Raw genomic sequence first — 12,928 nt, 5'->3', positions numbered from 1 at the left:
TATTGTTCCCTGCATACATACATACCCACAGCCTTCCCTGCTGGTTCTTGCTTGTGTCAAGTTAACAACTAAAATTAACAAGCACTACTTAGTCAGGGCTTATAGTACTGTAATAAAGCACCAAGCCCAAGGAAAATTTGGGAGGAAAGGATTTATTCCACTCACACTTCCATATAAAGAGTTCATCATCAAACACAGTGAAAACAGGAACGCATGCATGGCAGGAACCTAGAGTCAAGAACTTGTGCAGAGGCCATGAAGAGATGCTGCTTACTGTCTTGCTCTTCTTTGCTTCCTCAGTCTGATTTTATATAGCACCCAGAACCAGCAGTCCAGGGATGGCACTACCCACAATGGCTGGGCTCTCCCCCATCAATCACTAATTAAGAAAATGCCCCACAGGCTGGTCCACAGCCTGATCATATGAAGGCATTTTCCCAGTCAAGGTTTCCTCCTCTCAGCTAATTATAGTTGGGTCATGTTGACATAAATATAGACAGCACAACAATTTACCCTTTACCTTCCTAGTGTGTACAGTGGAGATCACAACAGTGCCTATCTTATAGGGTTGTTCTGAGGACTCGATGAGATACTATATTAAAAACACTGAGAATGGTGCTTATGTGTAATCATCTCTCCTTTACTGGCCTGTATTAGATGCTAATGCTACAAAGGATAAAACAGGGTATGTTTTTGTTGCTTGTGTTCATGATCTTACAGTTTAGCAGAGAGGCTAAGAACAAACTAATAAGAATATGTCCAAGAAGCAAAGAAAGAAATGTTAACATACTATGAGAGCACTGGTGGTGATCACTACAAAGTGAGGAGACTTGTCAGGATACCCTACAATGAATAACTAGGCCTCAGAGGAAATAGACATTCTTCAGGCAGGAAAAGAGAACAAACTACCATTGTGGTCATCTATTAACTGTGTATTGTGACATGTATTTTCCACAGGCCATTTCTTTTACAACAGTTCCACTAATTCTATGGGATAGGTACTGCTGTAATCTATTTTATACAGTAGAGACTGTTGAAGATCAGAACCCCTTTGCCTGAGGTCACAGAATTAGAATTCTACCAATATCCCAAATCAGGCTTTCTTATTCTGGAACTCATAGGGGAAAAGTCAGCATAGCAAAGGAACTAGTAAGTTTGGGGGCAGAACTCAACATTCATGGAAAAAGTTAGAAAGACCAGCCTTGGGGATCCTAGAACCATGAATTCTATCTCAGACAAGGGACCCATTATTCCCATGCAAGAATCCAGTGCTCCTTACTTTTCTCATTGCTCTGACCAAACACCTAACCAGGCAGAACTGAAAGGAGGAAGAATTTGTTTCAGTTTACACTTTGAGATAATATAGGCAAGAGCAAGAGGTAGCTGGTCATATGACATCCAGAGTCAAGAGGCAAAGAGAACTGAACGCTGGTGTTCAGCTTGCCTTTTCCTATTTTATTCAGTCAGGGACTACTCCAACCCCCACCTCCACACTCCTAGTGTAGCCTGTTGAATGATGCTGCCCACATTCAAGATGGATCTTTCCATCTCAGTTAACCTAGTCTACAAACTTCCTCACAGATATGCCCAGAGATTTCCTACAAGGTTATTCTATTAAGGTATATCTATTAAGTTCACAATATTAGCCAGCAGAAAGCATTCAAAGCCTGTCATAGTTGTGTTTACTAAATGCAGCCTTCTTAGGACAGATGTTGGCATCAGTGGTGAAGGTTTGTTAAAAAAAAAAAAAAAAAAAGTGGTCCAGTGACCACATAGGTTCAAAGCCCTAGCACACATGTTAGACATGCTGATGTCACAGGTACCATACAAAACCTATGGGACTGATCTGGACTGGACACTGAACTTGCCTTTATAATAATAACATCTCCTGACATCATTCATATTTAGTGAAATCTGAATGCCCTACCTATTGCAGGTTCCTTCAATATCCTGTCTCTCCAGTCTCTACTAGGCTCTCACACCTCAGTGTATGTACTGATCACCGGAGAATCCTTTCAACAAAGGAATTATGGTTCAGTCAGTTGACAGACTGAGATACTGAACTCTTCCTGGTATTTTGGTATTGCTCAAAAGGCCATTCTGGGAACTACAGGGTTATAGAATATCCTAAGCAGATTTCTAATCCCATTAGTATTTGTCCTGCTTTAGTACTTACCTCCATACTACTTGTCTGCACTGAAAACCTCTATTTATTTATTGTCAAAATTTTCTCTACTGAGAAGGAATGGTGACTATGTTTTCTTTTTTTATTTTCATATGCTTGTTTTTAAAAGGTAAGGTGTGTGTGTGTTGTGTGTGTGTGTGTGCGACTTTGGTGTCTGGAACTGCTCCCTGAAGTTCTGGGGGGAATCTAAGTGGTGAGTTTCCTAATAGAATAATGCATAGGATATAGCTATAGAGTTATAAACAATTTTTTTTAACACAGTGTTTCTTAAAAACATAATGAAACCTGCAAGTCTGCCCTCTCTGGAATCCTCCAGGACTGACTAAGGAGATGTCTCAGATTGAATCTCCTCATTTAGAACTGAGTGAATGTGAGAATGCTGGCCTCCTGTGCAGACATGTTCTGGAAACCTGTCCTTGCTGGCATTCTAGCAGGCAAAGAGCTGGTTACAATTGGCTGCCAAGGCTTCAGCTCTCTGGCACCAGGAAATGGCAAGAGCCACTCTGTCTGAAAGGCAGCTTCTGCACTTCAGGTGAGAAAGGACACTTAGGAAATGACTTTCAGCTCCCACTATTTTTCACTCTATGCTATCATAGGCTCAGAGCACCAGTCTTCAGTCCTTTGCATTTCTACATCGTCCATTAACCTGGACTCATTCTTGGCTTTCCCGTTCAGACAGTTACTTTTTCAGACAGTTACTTTATCTGTAACCCTTCTGTTGTTTTATTTTATTTAAAAGAATTGAATAGGCATTTTCATAAGGGGGTCCCATTACATTCTCTATCAAATGATGAAGGGTTCTCTATCAAATATTGAGGTTTCCCCAGAGTCAATGGCCTTATTTTATTTGGTACATTTCAGGTGATATTCTTTGGTACTTAGCTTCTTCAGATTGGGTCAGCTAGGCCCAGGGAGATTCTACACATTTGGGAAATAATTGCACCTCAACTGTTGTCTATTTTGTTTCCCCTCTTCTTATGCTCCATTCCTTTGGCTTCCTCATTCACCATAGGCAATCATCCATTTAATAATTTTTCTTGAATACCAACTATATGGGGGACAATTCACATACATACACTATTAAGTGCTAAATAGATAACTTTCAAGAAATCCATTATGGTCCCTGCTCTCACAAAATTTCCTGTCTCATGGAGAGACAGAAATGAGCAATAACAAAATAATATGTTCCATTGTTGATTCAACAAGATTACCAAGCCAACCTATCCCTGCCAGGATTTAATGTTTAGTACTGTTCAGAATGTTTGGATTTGAAGGCTAGTTATTTCTTCATGGACAGTATCACTATGCTGGCAATTTGTATAACTGCCAGTAGGGAACATAATGCTGTTTTGGATTAAGTAATGCACAATATCCTTCACACACATAAACCTTTCCCTGTACCATGGTGCTTGTATTCAAACAAACTTTATTTCACTTTAAAAAAAAAAAGGTTTCAAATTTAAGAGTAGTGGTGCTGGCAATTCAGACATATCAAACAGAATCCACAGGGTGCGATAAGTGGAAAAATAAAAGTACAGTAAGAGTTTCTGAAAGAGACATAATGGCTAACTTTTATCACAGTATACTGATACAGTTTTCCTGTTTTATTATTAGTTATTGCTCTGTCTTATAGTGCATAAGTTATAAATTTAGCATGAATGTATAGGAAAATGTGGTTTATATGAGTATTAGGCATCAATCAGAGGTCTTAGAATGTAACCCCAAAGAATGAGGGGAAATCATTTATTGTCCCTACCTTCCCCCAGATATATATATTTCATAATACTTCCTAACAATTCTTTTTACTGAACAGAACTGTACCCATTGTTGATTCCAATTATATACAAAAACTAAACAAAATATAAAAACTATGGCTATCAAAATATATAAAGTAACAAAAAAATGAGGTTTGGGGATGGGGTCTTACACTGTGATCTAGGTTTGTCTTGGACATTTAGAGTCAATTCTCACTTACCTTCCCAAGTAGATGGGGCTTGAGATCCTGCCCTGAATTCCTTCAATGACAAATAGTGCTGTGGCTGTGTGAGCCAAATAAATCCCTTCCTCCCCAGGTTTCATTGGTCAAGGTATTTTATCACAGCAATAGTAACCTTAACGGAGATATATGCATATACATATATTTGTATATGCAGTGTGTATGCATATGTGTTTAACTGAGATATATGCATATGAATATATTTGTATATGCAGTGTGTATGCATGTGTGTTTGTCTGTGTGGGTGTCTTAGTTAGGGCTCTACTGCTGTGAACAGACATCATGACCAAGGCAACTCTTAAAAAGACAACATTTAATTGTAGATGGCTTACAGGTTTAAAGGTTCAGTCCATTATCATCAAGGCAGGGATACGGCAGCATCCAGGCAGGCATGGTACAGGAAGAGCTGAGAGTTCTATATCTTCATCTGAAGGCGGCTAGCAGAATACTGACTTCCAGGCAGTTAGGATGAGGGTCTTAAAGCCCACATCCACATCAAACAAGGCCACACCTATTCCAACAAGGCCATACCTTCTAATAGTGGCACTCCCTGGACCAAGCATATACAAACCATCACATTCCATTCCCTGGTCCCATAGGTTTGCTCAAATATATGAGACTATGGGAGCCATACCTAAACATAGCATAATAAAAATTACATTTAGTCCAACTTCCAAAACACTTATAGTCAATAGCAGTCTCAACAATGTTTAAAGTCCAAAGGTCAAAGTCTCCTCTGAGATCCATCCAATCACTTCATTGTAATCCCAGATTCAAGACAGGAATCCAGCTGAGAAAACTGCAAACTCTGCATCTCTATGTCTGATGGCAAAGCAGATTTCCAATCTCCAACTCCTTTTTTATCTCTGTTGACTGCAACAAACTTCTTTCGCCTGGACTGTTTCCATTCCCTGTTAGCAACTTTCCTCAGAACCATGATGCTGACATCTAGACCAGGCTGGCCTCAAACTCAGAAATCGGCCTGCCTCTGCCTCCCGAGTGCTGGAATTAAAGGAGTGTGCCACCACCACCCGGCTTTTTTTTTAATAAGGTATTTTCTTCATTTACATTTCCAATGCTATCCCAAAAGTCCCCCATACCCTCCCCCCCACTCCCCTACCCTCCCACTCCCACTTTTTGGCCCTGGCGTTCCCCTGTACTGGGGCATATAAAGTTTGCAAGACCAATGGGCCTCTCTTTCCAATGATGACCGACTAGGCCATCTTTTGATACACATGCAGCTAGAGACACGAGCTCTTGGGGGTGAGGGGTACTGGTTAGTTCATAATGTTGTTCCACCTATAGGGTTGCAGACTCCTTTAGCTCCTTGGGTACTTTCTTTAGCTCCTCCATTGGGGTCCCTGTGATCCATTCAATAGCTGACTGTAAGCATCCACTTCTGTGTATGCTAGGCCCCAGAATAACCTCCCAAAAGACAGCTATATCAGGGTCCTTTCAACAAAATATTGCTAGTGTATACAATGGTGTCATCGTTTGGACGCTGATTGTGGGATGGATCCCTGGATATGGTTGTCCCTAGATGGTCCATCCTTTTGTCTCAGCTCCAAATTTTGTCTCTGTAACTCATTTCATGGGTGTTTTGTTCCCAATTCTAAGAAGGGGCAAAGTGTCCACACTTTGGTCTGTGTTCTTCTTGAGTTTCATGTGTTTCACAGATTGTATCTTGTATCTTGGGTATTCTAAGATTATGGGCTAATATCCACTTATCAGTGAGTACATATCATGTAAGTTCTTCTGTGATTGTGTTACCTCACTCAGGATGATGCCCTCCAGGTCCATCCATTTGCCTAGGAATTTCATAAATTCATTCTTTTTAATAGCTGAGTAGTACTCCATTGTATAAATGTACCATATTTTCTGTATCCATTCCTCTGTTGAGGGGCATCTGGGTTCTTTCCAGCTTCTGGCTATTATAAATAAGGCTGCTATGAACATAATGGAGAGTGTGTCCTTCTTACCAGTTGGAACATCTTCTAGATACATGCCCAGGAAAGGTATTGCTGGATCCTCCGGTAGTACTATGTCCAATTTTCTGAGGAACTGCCAGACTGATTTCCAGAGTGGTTGTACAAGCTTGCAATCCCACCAACAATGGAGGAGTGTTCCTCTTTCTCCACATCCTCGCCAGCATCTGCTGTCACCTGAATTTTTGATCTTAGCCATTCTGACTGGTGTGAGGTGGAATCTCAAGATTGTTTGATTTGCATTTCCCTGATGATTAAGGATGCTGAACATCTTTTCAGGTGCTTCTCAGCCATTCGGTATTCCTCAGGTGAGAATTCTTTGTTTAGCTCTGAGCCCCATTTTTTAATAGGCTTATTTGGTTTTCTGGAGTCCACCTTCTTGAGTTCTTTATATATATTGGATATTAGTCCCCTATCCAATTTAGGATAGGTAAAGATCCTTTCCCAATCTGTTGGTGGCCTTTTTGTCTTATTAAGGGTGTATTTTGCCTTACAGAAGCTTTGCAGTTTCATGAGGTCCCTATTGTCAATTCTCAATCTTACAGCACAAGCCATTGCTGTTCTATTCAGGAATTTTTCCCCTGTGCCCATATCTTCAAGGCTTTTCCCCACTTTCTCCTCTATAATTTTCAGTGTCTCTGGTTTTATGTGGAGCTCCTTGATCCACTTATATTTGACCTTAGTACAAGGAGATAGGAATGGATCAATTTGCATTCTACATGATAACAGCCAGTTGTGCCAGCAACATTTGTTGAAAATGCTGTCTTTTTTCCACTGGATGGTTTTAGCTCCCTTGTCAAAGATCAAGTGACTATAGGAGTGTGAGTTCATTTCTGGGTCTTCAATTGTATTCCATTAGTCTACTTGTCTGTCACTATACCAGTGCTATGCCGTTTTTATCACAATTCCTCTGTAGTGAAGCTTTAGGTCAAGCATGGTGATTCCATAAGAGGTTCTTTTATTCTTGAGAAGAATTTTTGCTCTCCTAGGTTTTTTGTTAATCCAGATGAATTTGCAGATTGCCCTTTCTAATTCATTGAAGAATTGAGTTGGAATTTTGATGGGGATTGCATTGAATCTGTAGATTGATTTTGGCAGGATAGCCATTTTTACTATATTGATCCTGCCAATCCATGAGCATGGGAGATCTTTCCATCTTCTGAGATCTTAGATTTCTTTCTTCAGAGACTTGAAGTTCTTATCATATAGATCATTCACTTCCTTAGTTAGGGTCACACCAAAGATATTTTATATTAATTGTGACTATTGTGAAGGATATTGTCTCCCTAATTTGTTTCTCAGCCTGTTTATCCTTTTTCTAGAGAAAGTTCACTGATTTTTTTTTTTGAGTTAATTTTATATCCAGCTATTGCACTGAAGCTGTTTGTCAGGTTGAGGAGTTCTCTGGTGGAATTTTTAGGGTCACATATATATACTATCATGTCATCTGCAAATAGTGATATTTTGACTTCTTCCTTTCCAATTTGTATCCCCTTGTTCTCCTTTTGTTGTAGAATTGCTCTGGCTAGGACTTCCAATACTATGTTGAATGGGTAGGGAGAAAGTGGGCAGCCTTGTCTAGTCCCTGATTTTAGTGGGATTGCTTCCAGCTTCTCACCATTTACTTTGATTTTGGCTAATGGTTTGCTGTAGATTGCTTTTTTATCATGTTTAGGTATGTGCCTCAAATTCCTGATCTTTCCAAGAATTTTATCATGAATGGGTGGTGGATTTTGTCAAACGTTTTCTCCACATCTAACGAGATGATCATGTGGTTTTTGTCTGTGAGTTTGTTTACATAGTGGATTACGTTGATGGATTTCCATATATTAAGCCATCCCTGCATCACTGGAATGAAACCTACTTGGTCAGGATGGATGATTGTTTTGATGTATTCTTGGATTAGGTTAGCGAGAATTTTATTGAGTATTTTTGCATCGATATTCATAAGGGAAATTGGTCTGAAGTTCTCCTTCTTTGTGGGGGTCTTTCTGTGGTTTAGGTATCAGAGCAATTGTGGCTTCATAGAATGAGTTGGGTAGAGTACCTTCTACTTCTATTTTGTGGAATAGTTTGTGCAGAACTGGAATTAAATCTTCATTGAAGGTCTGATAGAACTCTGCACTAAACCCATCTGGTCCTGGGCTTTTTTTGGTTAGGAGACCATTAATGACTGCTTCTATTTCTTTAGGGGATATAGGACTGTTTAGATCATTAACCTGATCCTGATTTAACTTTGGTACCTGGTATCTGTCTAGAAATATGTCCCTTTCATCCAGGTTTTCCAGTTTTGTTGAGTATAGGGTTTTTTTTTTTTTTTTAGAAGGCCCTTATGGTGTTTTGGATTTCTTCAGGATCTGTTGTTATGTCTCCCTTTTCAATTCTGATTTTGTTAATTAGGATGCTGTCCCTGTGCCCTCTAGTGAGTCTGGTTAAGGGTTTATCAATCTTGTTGATTTTCTCAAAGAACCAGCCCCACTTTTGGTTGATTCTTTGAATAGTTATTCTTGTTTCCACTTGGTTGATTTCGCCCCTGAGTTTGATTATTTCCTGCCATCTACTCTTCTTGGGTGAATTTGCTTCCTTTTGTTCTAGAGCTTTTAGGTGTTTTGTTAAGCTGCTAGTGTGTGCTCTCTCTAGTTTCTTTTTGGAGACACTCAGAGCTATGAGTTTCCCTCTTAGAAATGCTTTCATTGTGTCCCATAAGTTTGGGTATGTAGTGGCTTCATTTTCATTAAACTCTAAAAAGTCTTTAATTTCTTTCTTTATTCCTTCCTTGACCAAGTTATCATTGAGAAGAGTGTTGTTCAGTTTCCACGTGAATGTCGGCTTTCTATTATTTATGTTGTTATTGAAGATCAGCCTTAGTCCATGGTGATAGGATGCATGGGACAATTTTAATATTTTTGTATCTTTTGAGGCCTCTTTTGTGACCAATTATATGGTCAATTTTGGAGAAGGTACCATGAGGTGCTGAGAAGAAGGTATATCCTTTTGTTTTAGGATAAAATGTTCTGTAGGTATCTGTTGAATCCATTTGTTTCATAACTTCTGTTAGTTTCACTATGTCACTGCTTAGTTTCTGTTTCCACAATCTGTCCATTGATGAAAGTGGTGTGTTGAAGTCTCCCACTATTATTGTGTGAGGTGCAATGTGCTTTGAGCTTTACTAAAGTTTCTTTAATGAATGTGGCTGCCCTTGCATTTGGAGCATAGATATTCAGAATTGAGAGTTCGTCTTGGAAGATTTTACTTTTGATGAGTATGAAGTGTCTCTCCTTGTCTTTTTTGATAACTTTGGGTTGGAAGTTGATTTTATTAGATAATAGAATGGCTACTCCAGCTTGTTTCTTCAGACCATTTGCTTGGACAATTGTTTTCCAGTGTTTCATTCTGAGGTAGTGTCTGTCTTTTTCCCTGAAATGGGTTTCCTGTAAGCAGCAAATTGTTGGGTCCTGTTTGTGTAGCCAGTCTGTTAGTCTATGTCTTTTTCTTGGGGAGTTGAGTCCATTGATATTAAGAGATATTAAGGAAAAGGAATTGTTGCTTCCTATTATTTTTGTTGTTAGACTTATCATTCTGTTCTTGTGGCTCTCTTCTTTTAGGTTTGTTGAAGGATTACTTTCTTGCTTTTTCTAGGGAGTGGTTTCTGCCCTTGTTGGTTTTTTTCTGTTATTATTCATGGAAACATAATGTGTGAATTTGGTTTTGTCATGGAATACTTTGGTTTCGCCATCTATGGCAATTGAGAGTTTGGCTGGGTATAGTAGCCTGGGCTGGCATTTGTGTTCTATTAGTGTCTATATAACATCTGTCCAGAATCTTCTGGCTTTCATAGTCTCTGGTGAAAATTCTGGTGTAATTCTGATAGGTCTGCCTTTATATGTTACTTGACCTTTCTCCCTTACTGCTTTTAATATTCTATCTTTATTTAGTGCATTTGTTGTTCTGATTATTATGTGTCGGGAGGAATTTCTTTTCTGGTCCAGTCTATTTGGAGTTCTGTAGGCTTCTTGTATGTTCATGGGCATCTCTTCCTTTAGGTTTGGGAAGTTTTCTTCTATGATTTTGTTGAAGATATTTACTGGCCCTTTAAGTTGAAAATCTTCATTCTCATCTACTCCTATCATCCGTAGGTTTGGTCTTCTCATTGTGTCCTGGATTTCTTGGATGTTTTGAGTTAGGATCTTTTTGCATTTTCTTTGATTGCTGTTCCAATGTTCTCTATGGAATCTTCTGCACCTGTGATTCTGTCTTCCATCTCTTGTATTCTGATGCTGATGCTCGCATCTATAGTTCCAGATTTCTTTCCTAGGGTTTCTATCTCCAGCATTGCCTCACGTTGGGTTTTCTTTATTGTGTCTACTTCCGTTTTTAGGTCTAGTATTGTTTTGTTCATTTCCATCACCTGTTTGAATGTGTTTTCCTGTTTTTCTTTAAGGACTTCTACCTGTTTGGTTGTGTTTTTCTTTAAGGACTTGTAACTCTTTAGCAGTGTTCTCATGTATTTCTTTAAGTCAGTTATTAAAGTCCTTCTTGATGTCCTCTACCATCATCATGAGATATGCATTTAAATCCGAGTCTAGCTTTTCAGATGTGTTGGGGTGCCCAGGACTGGGTGAGGTGGGAGTGCTGCGTTCTGATGATGATGAGTGGTCTTTATTTCTGTTGGTAAGATTCTTACATTTGCCTTTCACCATCTGGTAATCTCTGGAGTTAGTTGTTATAGTTGTCTTTGGTTGAGGTTGTTCCTCTCGTGATTTTGTTAGCCTCTATCAGCAGACCTGGGAGACTAGCTCTTTCCTGAGTTTCAGTGGTCAGAGCACTCTCTACAGGCAAGCTTTCCTCTTGAAGAGTAGGTGCACAGATATCTGGCATTTGGACCTGCCTCCTGGCAGAAGATGAAGGCCTAAAACAGGGCTTGTCCCAGAAGCTGTTAGCTTCTGTAGTCCACACTCTCACCTGCTCAGACTAGTCTCTGAGGGATCCAGGAACCAAGATGGCTCCCCCAGGTGCTCTGGCAAAGCCCTCCCGGGCAGGGCGGACACCTCTCCTCTGGCAGGGAAGGTACCGGATGTCTGGAGCCCGAAATAGGAACTGCCTCAGAAGCTGTCCTCTAGGGACCTTAGGGGTGTCTGCTGACTCTGCACCCAAGGTGACCAGGTGCTGGCGCCAACTGGAAGGGACTTGTGACCCTGATCAGGCCGGGTTTTCTGCTTCCCTAGTGCTGTCTCAGGTCCCACATGATTGGAATGGCACAGAAGTTGTGTTCCACTCACTGGTGGTCCTAAGATCGCATGGAGAGTCCTCTAAGGACCCTGGGGTTGTCCGCTGACTCCACGCCCAAGATGACCTGGTGCCGGCACAGACCGGAAGGGATTTATGACCCTGGTCATGCTGGAGTTTCTACTTCCCTAATGCTCTCTCAGGTCCCATGCGATTGGATTGGAATAGAAGTTATGTTCCACTCACCAGAGGTCCTAAGATTGCATGGAGAGTCTTCTAGGGACCTTGGGGGTGTCTGCCAACTCCATGCCCAGGTGACCCGGTGCTGGCACCGACGGAAAGGGATTTGTGTCCCTGGTCAGGTCGGATTTCTGCTTCTCTAATGCTGTCTCAAGTCCCGTGCAATGGAATGGAACAGAAGTTGTGTTCCACTCACCGGTGGTCCTAAGATCGCATGGAGAGTCCTCTAGGGACCTTGGGGGTATCTGCCGACTCCGTGCCCAAGGTCATATTACAGCTTCTTATTTCAATGTTTGGGATCCACAAATGATCTGGGCTTCTCCAAAGGGCTGGTATCACTTCTCCAGCTCTGCCCTCTGTAGCACTTTAAGCTTTGGTTGATACTCTCCATTGCTGCTGCAGTTCTTGGTGATCATCCCATGGAACTGGCATCTCCAATATACTGGGGTATTCCACTGCAACTAGGCTTCACCAATAGCCTCCCATAGGCTCTCTTCATGGTGCCAAGTCTCAAATCCTTTGCATAACCACTTCAGTCCTGGGCCATCAACTACAAATAAAGCTGCAACTTCACCAATGGACTTCCATGGCCTCTCACAGTGCCAAGCCTCAGCTGTTTTCTTCATGACCCCTTTATGCCTTCAAAACCAGTGCCACATGGAGTACAACTGCAGCATGAGGTATAAGCTTGGCTATCTCTAGAACACAGCTTCTTTTGCTCTCAGAAAACACTTCCCAGAAGATTTTCACCTCTGTGATGCTGGTCTCTTCTTAATCACTACTAATTTCTTAGCTCCAGCTAACCAGCATCAATTGTCCCAGTAGTCTCCTTCTCCACTTGACTCTAAAACCAGAGACTCATGGCCATAGCTGCGGAGATCTGCTGCTTACAGGAGCTGGAACATGGCCCCCTTGTTCTACTACATTCTCATTTGCCTCCTCTTTTCCAAGTCCTTCACTGCCTAAGCTTGGCTGTCCTGGATCTTACTCTAAAGATTGTCCTTGAACTCAAAGATCTGCATGCCTGTCTCCTGGGATTATAGCTGGGTCTGGATTTAAGCTTTTCTTCACCTAGCTCTGTCAGGTTGGCCTTGAACTCAGAGATCTGCTAAGGCTTTATCTTCTGGGATTAAAGGTATGTTCCACCATACCTGGATCTTAATTTAGCTGGGTAGGATCTTGCCCCAAGATTGCCACTTTCTTAATTTATCTCCTTGAACTCTGGATTCAGCTTTATTTCACTTCCTGATACCCCTTTAATACTCAAACCATATATTTTGCATTTTTCCTTTCTCA

The sequence above is a fragment of the Mus caroli genome, unplaced genomic scaffold (genome assembly GCF_978045245.1).
Source record: "Mus caroli unplaced genomic scaffold, Mus_caroli_1 scaffold_15, whole genome shotgun sequence".
In the NCBI taxonomy this organism is placed as follows: domain Eukaryota; kingdom Metazoa; phylum Chordata; class Mammalia; order Rodentia; family Muridae; genus Mus; species Mus caroli.
This window is presented reverse-complemented; position numbering follows the sequence as displayed.